General features: G+C 38.3%; 1 protein-coding gene and 1 pseudogene across 2 annotated transcripts in view; one reads left to right on the top strand and one right to left on the bottom strand.

Annotated features, from left to right (window-relative positions):
• CRH (corticotropin releasing hormone) overlaps positions 1-13,088 on the top strand; it is a 189,697-nt gene that overhangs the window by 17,662 nt on the left and 158,947 nt on the right. The window lies entirely within an intron of this gene.
• LOC309858847 (protein BTG3 pseudogene) lies at positions 863-2,964 on the bottom strand (annotated as a pseudogene). The gene has a single exon. The product of its transcript is annotated as a protein BTG3 pseudogene (transcript).

Raw genomic sequence — 13,088 nt, forward strand, 5'->3', positions numbered from 1 at the left:
CGTTAATCCTGCGTGGCACTTGGTTGCCCCTGCTGTTTGAAATGTCAGGGTTTTTTTTCAGCTCAGGAAGACTTTTTTCATTTATCCTTTTATTTGGTTGTGGCTTGTCTTCTATTTCTTTTCTTCCTTTTGGAATGCCTTTATTTTCATTTGCATATCTGACTTCTTGAAACTGTCATCCATGTTTCTTTACATGAATGATTTCCATTTATTTGTATTTTTATCTCTGTCATATTTTTTTGTCATGCCTCAAACTACATGATTTCATGCAATTCTTCTAAACAATGACATAAAATAGATTTCCTGTGAATAAATAACTTTCATACTCTCCATAAAATAAATGCTCAAAGGTGCTAGAACAGATCGTCTGCTGCTACAGTATTCTCGTATCCAACAGAGTTCATGTATAATATGTAAATACTCAAGTCCAATATTAAAAACTCACTTTAATAAAGTTTCTAAAACTATATCAATATATCTAAAGTGCATATACATTTTTTAAGAAAGATTATTATCAATAGCTTTTCTATAAAAATGAGTCTGATAGTTTGGCCCATCTAACTTTACTACTATGAGTATGAACTTTTAACTTTTTTTTTTTTTTTAACTTTTTTATTTTTTATAAACATATATTTTTATCCCCAGGGGTACAGGTCTGTGAATCACCAGGTTTACACACTTCACAGCACTCACCAAAGCACATGCCCTCCCCAATGTCCATAATCCCACCCCCTTCTCCCAAACCCCCTCCCCCCAGCAACCCTCACACCAGTCAGAATGGCTAAAATGAACTTTTAACTTTTAATGTGGTCAGGCTTATTCTACCTTCTCTCAGCATTGACACCAACAGAGTCAAAAGCAGCTAGTGAGGTGCTAACATGTGAGGATTAATCCAGTGATTCCAGTCACAATGCATTCCAGGAGAGGGTACCCATGGTACTGGAATTAGGCGATATGGTTTATTTTTTCTTCCCTGATTTGGATAACAAAATGGAATAGAAGGAGGATAGTGGTTCTGATGACCATTCCCTTGGTACCTTCCTGGCTTTTTTCTGGGCAAAGGGTGCCACATTGGAAGAGGTGGGAACATCAATTCTGAAATCTGGTACACAGGGCTTGGGGTCGCAGTCACAGAAGTGGGTTTCACTTCTACTTCCTTACTTGTTTCTTCATCTGAAGAAGAGGATCCTGAATGATAGTCAGAAGTAACCTTATCAAAGGCCCTGGTAACTTTAGTGGAGATTTCATGCTTGTTCTCATCCTCATTTTCAAAGCTGGCAACAATGAATGCATTGTTTTTCTCTCCATACCAACAGCACACCTTGCATGGATCCACCCAAAGAGTGAGTTCCTTCAGTAAGCCTAGATCACTGTACAAGATGCAGCTCTTCTCACAGGCTTTCAGGACTTCAGGATCAACTCTCTGAAACTTAATGACACAAATGCATCTGTAAGGCTGTCCTTTTGATGTTTTTTTTCTGGATACCAGTGATTTTTATATTTTTCTTGATGTATAAGTGTCAATTTCTCAGCAGACCTCTCAACTGCCTTTTTTTTTTTTTTTTCAACTTGCCATGTTTTCGAACTAGCCTTGTGAAAAAGAAGACAACAGCAGCAATTTCTTTCTTCATCTTTCCTGCAGCCGCCACCCTGGGGCCTCAGATTTGGCATCCCGACCCTTTCCAGGCAGGGAACCGACCTCGCCGCCACAGCGGGCCATGCTATGCGGCAGCAAGCCTCTGTCATATTTTTAATCTTTTAATCATATTTTAATCTTATAGAGCTTCTAGCTTACTAATCCTGATGACTACTTTGTATCAGTAGTATTTTTTGGATTCTTTTTGTAGGTTTTAAATTCTGAAATAATGTTTATTTTTTAAGTTGCCAGACATATTTCTTTCCTTCAAATAAACCTATCCATAAAACCAGTCTTTAAAAAAGTGAACAAAGAAATGTAATCTGAAAAAAGAAAATCTGTCCAAGAGTTGTCTTCATCAAAATAAAAACCTTCTCCACAGTGAAGGAAACAATCACCCAAACTAAAATGCAACCTATGGAATGGGAGAAGGTATTTGTAAATGACATATCTGATAAAGGATTAGTATCCAAATATATAAAGAATTTATAAAACTCCATACCAAAACCAAATAATGGGCAGATGTTTTACCAAAGAAGACATCCAGATGGCCAACAGACACATGAAAAGATGCTCCATATCACTTACCATCAGGGAAATAAAGATCAAAACTATAGTGAGATACTGTCTCAAACCAGTTAGAAGGGCTAAAATTAACAACACAAGAAACAACAAATGATGGCAGGGATGAGGAGAAAGGGAAACCCTCCTTACATCATTGATGGGAATGCAAACTGGTGCAGCCACTCTGGAAAAACAGTATGGAAGAGTTATCATTATGTTTTAATTAAAGTTCTCCATCGGTTTCTTCTGCCATTAAATCTGCCTTAAGAGGAGCCACCTATTCAGGTATGGTCCACAAATTCTTTACTGCTCTTATCAGCAATAGGGGGATGGGGTTGAATGCCATATGGAGCAGAATTTGGGGTCTCTTTAAGCAGTGTGGTTCTCAATACTGGGGAGGATCAGTGGTCTCCAGCTCTGGTTCTCCCTTAGGCAATCTTAGCATTTTTCCATGGTTGTTCAGAGAAGCCAGTTTCCTCTGCAGTAGTTTGGTCCTCCTGGAGTTACAAACAAAATGTGTCCTCCACTGGCTGCCCTGCTGAATTTCCTTGGGAACTAAATGTCAAATGATGGTGGGATTGCCTCTGTCTTTAACAGTGAGCCACTCAACACACACACACACACACACACACACACACACACACCCCTTTTCCCCATTAGCTATTTATTTTGCTTGTTAAATGATATTCAATGAATATATTCAAATCCACCCCAAACCTACTTTTCTTTTTTTTTTTTTTAAACAAAGCACCAGACAAGTGTCTGACCAGACCACTTTTTTTTTTTTAAAGATTTTATTTATTTACTTGACAGAGATAGAGAGATCACAAGTAGTCAAAGAGGCAGGCAGAGAGAGAGGAGGAAGCAGGCTCCCTGCTGAGCAGAGAGCCCGATATGGGGCTCGATCCCAAGACCCTGAGATCATGACCTGAGCCAGAGGCTTTAACCCACTGAGCCACCCAGGTGCCCCCCCAAACCTACTTGTCTGATCTCTTTTTCTGCTCCCCCTCCATACACCAAGTGTTTCATAAGTGCTTATTCATCCTTCTCTTTCCTGAGCACACGGTAAAATATTTTATTTTCAGATCTTTTATCAAAAAGTGGGAGAGGGACACCTGGGTGGCTGAGTGGGTTGAGCCTCTGCCTTCGGCTCAGGTCATGATCTCAGGGTCCTGGGATCAAGCCCTACATTGGGCTCTCTGCTTAGCGGAGAGCCTGCTTCCCCCACACTCTCTCTGCTTGTCTCTCTGCCTGCTTATGGTCTCTCTCTCTCTCTCTGTCAAATAAATAAATAAAATCTTAAAAAAAAAAAGTGGAGAAATAAGAATGAGAGGAGAAACAAAGACCCAGGCTGACATCATCCCAGAATGTTTCCCAACCACATTTTTAAAAGCAAATAAGGAAACTGAGTCTTGTTCAGGCTCACATAGCTAGTTTTAATTAATATTATTAGGTGGTAGAATATGAATCTGGACAGGAAGGAGATTGGGGAAGCAGTGTTGACAGAGTAGTCCTGCCAGTGAGATGTAGGAATAGAGGCAAGGGTATTCCATGAGTTGTTGGCTCATTCATTCATTTAATGTTTGTCAGTCAGAACTTTAGCACATGAATTAGGAGGTAAAAATTGAAATGGGCAAGAAATATTTTAAACAGAGTTGCTCCATTAGAGATCAGAAATTTGAAAATGCATTGTGTGTTTGGGAAAATAGAGCTATTCTGAACTGCTGAACATTTGAAGGGATAGCAGAAAGTGAGGCTATGAAGGTCAGATGGGGCCAGATTGTAAAGGGATTTGCATGTCATACTTCATTCTACAACATTTACTGAATTCTTACTGTGTGCCAGGAGCCATGCTAGCACTGGGGATATGAGAGTGAGAAGGACAGTGTTTCTGTTCTCCAGGAGCTATAGCCCTTAGGAAGTTGATGGAATGAAGTGATTTAAACCTGTCGTTGATGGAAATTTCACTCAAGTGGCAGTCAAGGGGAAAGAGACTGGAAACAGAGTCCAGTTAGGTAGGCGACCACTGTCTTAGTTCAAGAGAGTAATCATACATGCATGGACTATGGAGGGTGATGGCAGTTGTCAGAGCAGTTGTAATAGGGGGATATGTATGGGGTAGGGAGAAGGTCAGGGGGGCAGGACCCAGAGAGGGAGGCATGCCAGTAGTCTCTAACCACATCCTTCCATGCCTTGTCTGAAGATAGTGGTGATGTTGCTGTACTTCAGCTCTTGTTTCTGCTTCTTATGAACTCTCTTTGTCCCCACCCCCCTAACCCAATTGCTTGAAGCATTGCATCAGTAAACACAGGATGTTGTTAGCTAGGTTAGAGTTCACCGTCAACTAATTCATCACAATTGACTTACTGAAAATGGTCCTGTGGAGAAACTAAATTATTTCCTAAGTTTTTACTAGAGCAGCTAGAGATCCATTTGACGTAATTCTGTGAATTATCTTATGCGGTTGTTGTAAAAAAGAATTGCTAAGTAAGGCAATATTGTATAATTGAATGTATAAATAAATGTATGTGGTTGGAAATTTTTAATGACTACTAGTTTTTGTTGTCTCTGTTGTCATTTAACAGCTATAAAAATAAAGGGGAAATGGTGACTGCTATTTTAACAAAGGATATTTTACAACATATCATTTGCCCTCTCTTTCCTTCCTTTGACAAATCTTGTATAAATCTGTTTTCTTATAATATGCAACAAAAGGATTTATTCCCTTGATAATATATTTAATAACAGATGATTTAGCAGACACTATTGATACCTTCCAAATTGTAATTTCTCAGTTTCTTGTAAGCAGGCAAGTGTTGAGAACATTCTGTTACATTATATTTTTCTCCCAGTTTATAGCTCCCAGATTAGCTGTATATGTAAGCTGCACACTGCAACTTTTCTATTAAACATTCATGACAGCATCTTATGTTATTTGCAGCCTTGAAAATAGACACATTGTAGGTAGGACAGCTTTATTTTTTACATATTCTAGTTTATATCACTTGTGAATCAACAAATTCTTGGTGAATGTCCATTGCAACAGATTACCAAGTGCCACAGAAAGACAAGATGCCTGTATTGCAGGGATTGTTAATCCAACTGGGAAAGATGAAATGCCATTATGGAAGGCATATACAAAGGGGCAGTACTTCCCAGATATTGTAATGTACACGTATTTGCTCCTTCCCTTTCACACCCCCTTACTGGTCCCAGTGCTCTTCATGGCCAGGTGCTTCCTACTTACCATGTGTGGAAAGAAGGGAAGTCATATACCTCAGTATTTTGGGAATAAGATCCAGTACCTTCCAGGAAGAAACAAGATCTGAATGAAGTACCATCTAAAAAAAAGTGGATGATAAAAGTTTGAAAGGTTATCTTAATATTTATGAAGCCCTTTGAGTTCTGTTTAGTAGTAACCAGTAGGAAGTAAAAAAATGATATAATTTAGAAACTTACTGTCTGCCAAGAGTCATAAGCTCAGAAGTTTAATTAGGAAAAGCCAATATTTTCTTATTTGATGCTGCTGCCCCTTCTGGTTTATGTTCAGAGAAGAGGAGTGACTTCCCCAGGGAACCCTGTCTTCTACTACACTCTTCTACTGCCTCCACTGTGCTCTCTTCTCACCAGCACCAGATCCAGGTAGGATCCTGATCCAGGTAGGATCAGGTGCTTAAGATGGTGCCAGGGAGTTATCAGAGACAGCACTTTCTGACTCTGTAACATTAGCCCTTTCCCCTCCTGGGTCCTGTTCCCTTTGGGTACAGAGGTGAGGTCAGAGCCTATGTGAGAGATGCTGTGGGCCTGCAGCCTGGGACTCTTGTACCACACGATCATGGATCCTTAGGATCTCTAATTTCTGTTCTGGACTTTTAGTCCTTCTATACTCTTGCTGAGCTTATATGCAAACTATCAAACTTATTAATGTTTTATAAAATAAAATTATAAAATCTAAAAGGATTTTACTTTAGAATTGAGATAAATGAAAGTGACAGCTGTAATTTAACATGTAAACTATTTGTCCAGCAGAACTGAAGTCAGAGATACACAGAATTTTGGAAAATAAAACCTAGAGATACCACAAATTTGGGTTTTATAATTTAAAAATGGCTTAAGTACTTCCTAAAATTTCTCTAATACCAGAATCTCAATAACATGCTGAGCCAAGTGTTGTTGTTATTTTTTTTCTTTTTGATATAAGGGATTGAAAATATAGCTCCAGGTTCTTGAACCCATGATAACATTTGATGTAGGTTAGGAATGATAACTCTAGTACCCAAAAGCGCCAGGCAGGAAATGTACCTGAGTGCAACCTATAGCTGCCACACATTCTGACAAACTATTTGAAGAGATCTTTGGTTTATGGCTTTCCTGGTCCAGAAAATTTGAAAATATTAGTTAGCTAATAGAGCTTAATCTGGGCCTGAAAACGATTACCCAAGAAACCTGTTAAATTTGTTTGTGCAATCTCTTGGAACTAGCATTTCTCCTAAAGGATAGGCCTTCCAAGTGTCTGCTGTGCTTGTTTCTTTGAGTAACCAATCACTTTGAAAGGACTTTACAATTTATGAGACTATAGTATAGTCTCATGTGCTCTTAAGCTTTATCAGCAAGCAAAAAACTAGTAAAAGAAAAAAAAATAAAGATGACAAGGATTGAAAAACTCAAGAGAATATAATTTTCTAAATGTTGACACCAGAAAATCAGATATGGCTGAGAAACAGCAGCATCTTTCTTGAAACATGCTCATCTGAACCAAAGTTATTATAACTCAGAGCAAGAGAAATCTATCTTAAAGGCAAGTGGTCAAGGTTGCTATGGAGATGATGCAGGAAATGATTCAGAGTGTTACCCAGAAATATATTTCCTTGAATATTGATAAATCCCATGCAACATGTGTCAGTCTATGGCTATTATAAAATGAATTGGTTATCAGGGATTCCTAGTGACTCTGTCTTTAGGTTCTGTCCATCATGTGTAACCCACACTTAGTTGCCATTATGGATATGAAAGTGGAAACTTCCAGATGACACTCTCTGCCACAGAGTTATACACACAGAGGGGTGGTTTTTGTATTTGAGTATGTGTGAGAATCACTAAAAATATTTGTTACAAATGGTTTTATTCTGATTTGGGATCTGCAGACCATATTTTGAGACACGTTGCCTTAAACTGAAAGAATGGGAAGCATCATAGAGGTTTTGTTTTGTTTCCTTGGTTAACGGTCTTGTTCACACTCTTTGGAAGTCATTCTTTTAGCTGCAAAACATTAAGATTCCTTCAAGAAAGGAAAATAGGTTTTATCATTATTCAGAGCCCATTTTTCATATATTCATGATGACCTCAAAGTTTATACTCCTAACCCAGAACTTTTCTTTGAACTCTAGGTGTGTATATCCAGCTATCTGGTGGAACACCTCTACTGGAATGTCTAAGAGACTTCTCCCTCTTCACATAGCTACACTAAAATCCTTCCTCCAAGCCTGGTCCGCTTGTAGTTTTCCCAGTTGTGGTTAATGGCAACACTATTACTCCAGCTGTCCAAGCTGAAAGACTTGGAATCATTCAAGAGATTATTTTCTTTCTTAATACCTCATTCCCAATTGACTGACAAATCCCTTTGTCTCTACCTTCAGAATATATCTAGAATCTGATCATGAAACCTTACTTCTTTGTACATCTTGGCCCAAGCTTTTAACTGTCATCTGAGTTATTGTAGGTCTCCTTACTGTTCTTCTTACTTCCATTCTTATTCCTTTATTGTCTGTTCTCAACACGGCAGCCAGAGTGTTCTTACATCGAGTCTCTCTTCGGCTCCAAGCCCTGCAGTGGTTCCCTGTGTCACCCAGAGCAACAGCCAAAAAACTGAGATTGACCTATAAAATTTGAGATCGCTTTGATCTCTTCTTAAATCTCTCCCTCCTGCTCACTTTCTTCTAGGCTCAGTGTCCTCCGCACTATTTCTTGAAGCCACAGGCCTTTGTACTAGCTATTCCCTCATTGTACTAGCTGCCTGGAATGCTCTTCCCTGGAGTATTTGAATGGCTCACTTCCTCACCTCCTTCAAGTCTTTGCTTAAATGTTGCCTTCTCTAAGGGACAATTTAGACCTTTCTTTATTTGAAACTGTGATCTCCTTTCCCTCCTGCTTTTTCTACCATGAGTTCTCCAATCCCCCTTGCCTGCTCTGGTTTTCCATAGCACTTCTTCCCTGGTAAAATACTAGGTTAGCTTTTCATTTGTTTTTTCATTGATTGATTGATTGAATGTTTATTTTTCTTTCTCCCATACTAGAACATAGTGAAGAAATTTGCTTAGAAAGGTGCTCAATAAATATTTGCTGAATAAACATGATGAAATATTTATGGAATAAATATTTGCTGAATAAACATGATGAAATATTTATGGAGTGGTTACTAAAATTCAAGTGCTGCTCTAAGTTCAAGGAGTATAGCTGGAAGTAGACAGGACAGCTCTGCCTTCTTAGAGCTGATATTCCTAGTGGGAACCAACTGCAAAATAGAAGAACTGCAGAATGTGCAGCATTTTGTGTAGAGGCCAGAATGATGGGACTGATAAAGTAGCCACAGAAGTCATAGGTGGAGGAGAATACCTAGTAGCAGCCCTATGCAAAAGGTAGAGTGGATTGCAAATGCTTGAAGCAAGAAAGTGAAAACCTCCAGAAAACAGAGAGTGAGTTACAAAATATGAAAGTATAGGAACTACAAGCAAATAGACAAAAAAAATGAGCCCAAAGAAGAAAGAATATGTGGGGGAAAAGGAAAGAAAGCTTATGTAAACAGCATATAATAGAAAGTCCTAATAACTGTGTCTTAACCACACAGTGGTTTGTCACATAAAAGAAATCCACAAGAGGGAACCATGTGTTGGATGGAAGCATCAGGATCCCACCAGCAACCAAGTGTTCAGTCTCTTCCATCATCCTCAGCATGTGCCTTCCATCCTCAAAATCACTTCCTGGAAGGAAGCAGAGTGAAGGAAAAAGGAATCTTCTAAAAAACAACATAATACTTCTCATGGGCTAGAATTTAATCATTTAGCCATACCTACTGCAAAGGAGTCTAAGGAAGCTTGTCTTTTAATCCAGGGCATTGCCACCACAAATATCTCTATGAATAAATTGCAATTTATCAGAAGAGGATCCAAGATTAAAACCAAGAGCATAGGGGTGCCTGGGTGACTCAGTCATTTGAGTGGCCAACTTTTGGTTTTGGCTCAGGTCATAATCTCAGGGTTCTGGGATTGAGCCCTGCATCAGGCTTCATACTGGCCATGGAGTCTGCTTGAGATTCTTTCTCTCCTTCTCTTTCTCCCTCTCTTTTCCCCTCCCCTCCAAAAATTTTTAAAAAGGAACAAATGTATAGTAAAAAGGAAATAATTTCACCCCAGGCCATTATATCCTTAACTCTCCAGAATTCCAGTGTCTCTGCTGAGAAGCAACCACTCTGACCAGTTTCTTGTATAGGAAGGAGTCCTATAAAATTTATGAACCTTGTGAAAACAAATGCTTGGTTCTTTTTTTTTTTTATAGTCAATGGTGTTTTAATAGCATTGTATAGTGACAGATGGTTACTACACTTGTGGTAAGCATAGCATAACATATAGAGAAGTTGAATCACTATGTAGTGTACCTGAAACTAATGGAACATTGTATGTCAACTATACTCAAATAAAAAATTTAAAAAAAATTCTGGGAAATGTAATGTTTTTTTTTTTGTTGTTGTTGTTGTTGTTCTTGTTTTTTAAAATTAAATTAAATTAAATTAAATTTTATTTTTTTAATTTTTTAAAGATTTTATTTATTTATTTGACAGAGCAAGATCACAAGTAGGCAGAGAGGCAGGCAGAGAGAGAGGAAGGGAAGCAGGCTCCCTGCTGAGCAGAGAGCCCGATGCGGGACTCGATCCCAGGACCCTGAGATCATGACCTGAGCCGAAGGCAGCGGCTTAACCCACTGAGCCACCCAGGCGCCCCTAATTTTTTAAATGCTTGGTTCATACCAGTAAGTGATGACTCTGATCTGTAGGCATTAAGTGGAGAGCAGGCTGAAATGATACCACCTCTAAGAAACCCATCCTTGGTTAGGCTGGGCAGATGTCACTGCTTCCGAAACTCCTTCATGTCTTTTTAGAATTATCATTGTATTTTATTGTAGGAAAACATATATAACACAGAATTTGCCATCTTAGCTGTTTTTAAGAGTATAGGTCAGTGGTATTGAGTAAATTCACATTGTTGTTCAACCATCACCACTATTCATTACTAGAATTTATCCTCATACCAAACAGAAACTCTGTCCATTAAACACCATCTCCTCTTTCCCTCTCCCCCCAGCCCCTGGTAACCACTAATCTATTTTCTGTCACTATCAATTTGCCTATTCAAAGTTATCCCATGTCATTGTGATTGTACATTATTTGTCCTTTTCGTGTCTTATTTGGTCTCATGATTCAAAGCTCATCTGTGTTGTAACATGTGTCAGAATTATCTTCCTTTTAGAGGCGCCTGGATGGTTCAGTTGTTAGGTGTCTGCTTTTGGCTCAGGCGGGATGGAGCCCCTCATCAAGGCCAGTGTCAGCTTTTCTGTGCATTGGGAGGCCTGCTTCTCTTTCTCCCACTCCCCCTGCTTGTATTACCTCTCTTGCTGTCTCTCTTTCTCCCACTCCCCCTGCTTGTATTACCTCTCTTGCTGTCTCTCTTTGTCAAATAAATAAAATATTGGGAAAAAAAGAATTACCTTCCCTTTAAAGGCTGAATAATATTCCGCTGTATGGATATTCCATATTTTGTTTCTCTTTTCATCTGTTAATGAACATTTGTGTTGTTTCACCTTTATGCTATTGTGAACATGTTGCTATGAACATTGATATGCTAGATCTGTCTGGAGTTCCTGCTTTTAATACTTTCGTGTCCTTCATGTCTTTTTATAACATACCATGATTTATTGTAGTTGATACACATATGCTTTAAATTCCTCATTACATACTAATTCCTTGAGAGCAGGGTCCACAATTTTTTTTTCCTACTCACAAATTTACTCATTTGGTCATTCCAAGCAGTTATATATCAGGTGCCTTCTTAGTACCAGGTACCAGGCTAGTGGGGACACAGAGTGCAATGACAAATATGACCTCTATTTTCTTGCAGCGTAAGTCTAGTGGGGGACATTTTTTTTTTCTCATTACATGTAGAATATGCCTTGTACATTATAAGCATTCAACAATATTTGTTGACTTTAACCAAGTCAGTTAGTAAATAACTTACTGGCTTCACATGTCCTCAGTAATTCGTGAGGGTATCATATCAATGATTGGATAGCAGTGAACATATTTGGAACAAATGTAAACTCTGTGAGATTAGGAATCATGCCTTTCTTGTTCACTATTGTATTTCTAGCAAATAGGATGGTGTCTTGCACATGGTATGGGCTGAATAATTTTTAAACAAATGCTGATGACATAATCTGTCCTAAGGAGATGTAACAAGTTCTAGTAAACTCTTACCATATATTATGGTTGGAAAAGCTGAGACGTTTAAGAAAAGCAAGAGAAGTAGTGATGAAGTCAGAAATTGAACCTGGGTCTCCTGACCTTTAATCTGATGCTTTATGCTCTTTATCACACTAGTATATAAAATTAGAACTGATGTTTCACCTTTCTGCGAAAGATGTGAACTTTAATTAGCTATAATCACACACAGTATGGAAAAGGTTTAAGGCCTTTACATTTCCTAAAAATGATAATGAATCAGATTCCAAAATAAGCTTGTTAAATGCTATTCTTAAATTAAAAAGATAGTAGCATATGATGATGAATTGCTATTTCTCTGGTGAAGGATGAGGTGTTACTGTGCTGTCTGCTTAGGAAGGCCTCACCAAGACATGTCTGACTTGATATGTCTTTTCTTTGCTCATTTAGCTCAGCCCCATTCTGGGGGTTTGGAAATGATACCCAGTTCTTGGCTGTCAATTAATTATTTAGGCATTTTGGGTCTTTTTGAGCAAACTGGTTTGGAAACATTTAATTCTATTTTATATGAGTTAAAGTTTATTTCGTTAGGAATTCTGGCTAAAATTTTCATGAGTGAGAAGGTTGATTTTAATTATTTAAAAGTTTTTGCATTATTTGTGAATCTTAAAGCCACATTATTTTTATTATTTTGAAATTATTTTTAAAACTTATTTTTGCTTATGTTATTATTATTTTTTAGAGAAAATGTGCATGTGCACATGGCAGTGGGGTGGATAGGGTCAGGTGGGGGATGGATGGAGAGAGAGGGAGAGAGAGAACCTTAAGCAGGCTCCACACTCAGCATGAGCAGAGGCAGAGCTTGATCTCACAACCCCGAGATCATGACCTGAGCCAAAATCAAGAGTCAGATGCTTAACTGACTGAGCCACCCAGGCACCCTAAACCAAGCTATTTTTAAAATTTCAGATATTTGAGCTTCAGAGAAGCCTCCAGTATTTGAAATGTACAACTTCATCTTATAATAAAATCCAAGAAGGGCATAGACTAGATTCACACCCAAGTTTAGCTCATCAAGTTCTGAGACATCATTGGTCTGCTAATGGCACAGGAAATAGAGGACCTTAGTTCATAAGGTAAACAATTTTGGGTAACTATGTAAAGAGCTTGATATTTTAAGAAGAGCAGATTAAGCAGAAATTCTCTAGAAGAACTTGAAGGGAATAGAGTGCCACTAGTACTGGCCCCAAAGTTAAAAAGAACTTGGATACTGTTGGAAAGAGAATAAGCCTAAATGTCAGACTTGTTGCCCTTGGTTTTAGTGTGTGGTTTTTAATTTTTTTTTAAATAACACTTGCTTTATTCATAATTCTTTTTTAAAAAATAAACATATAATGTATT

This window comes from Mustela nivalis (genome assembly GCF_964662115.1).
Source record: "Mustela nivalis genome assembly, chromosome: 2".
NCBI classification, from domain to species: domain Eukaryota; kingdom Metazoa; phylum Chordata; class Mammalia; order Carnivora; family Mustelidae; genus Mustela; species Mustela nivalis.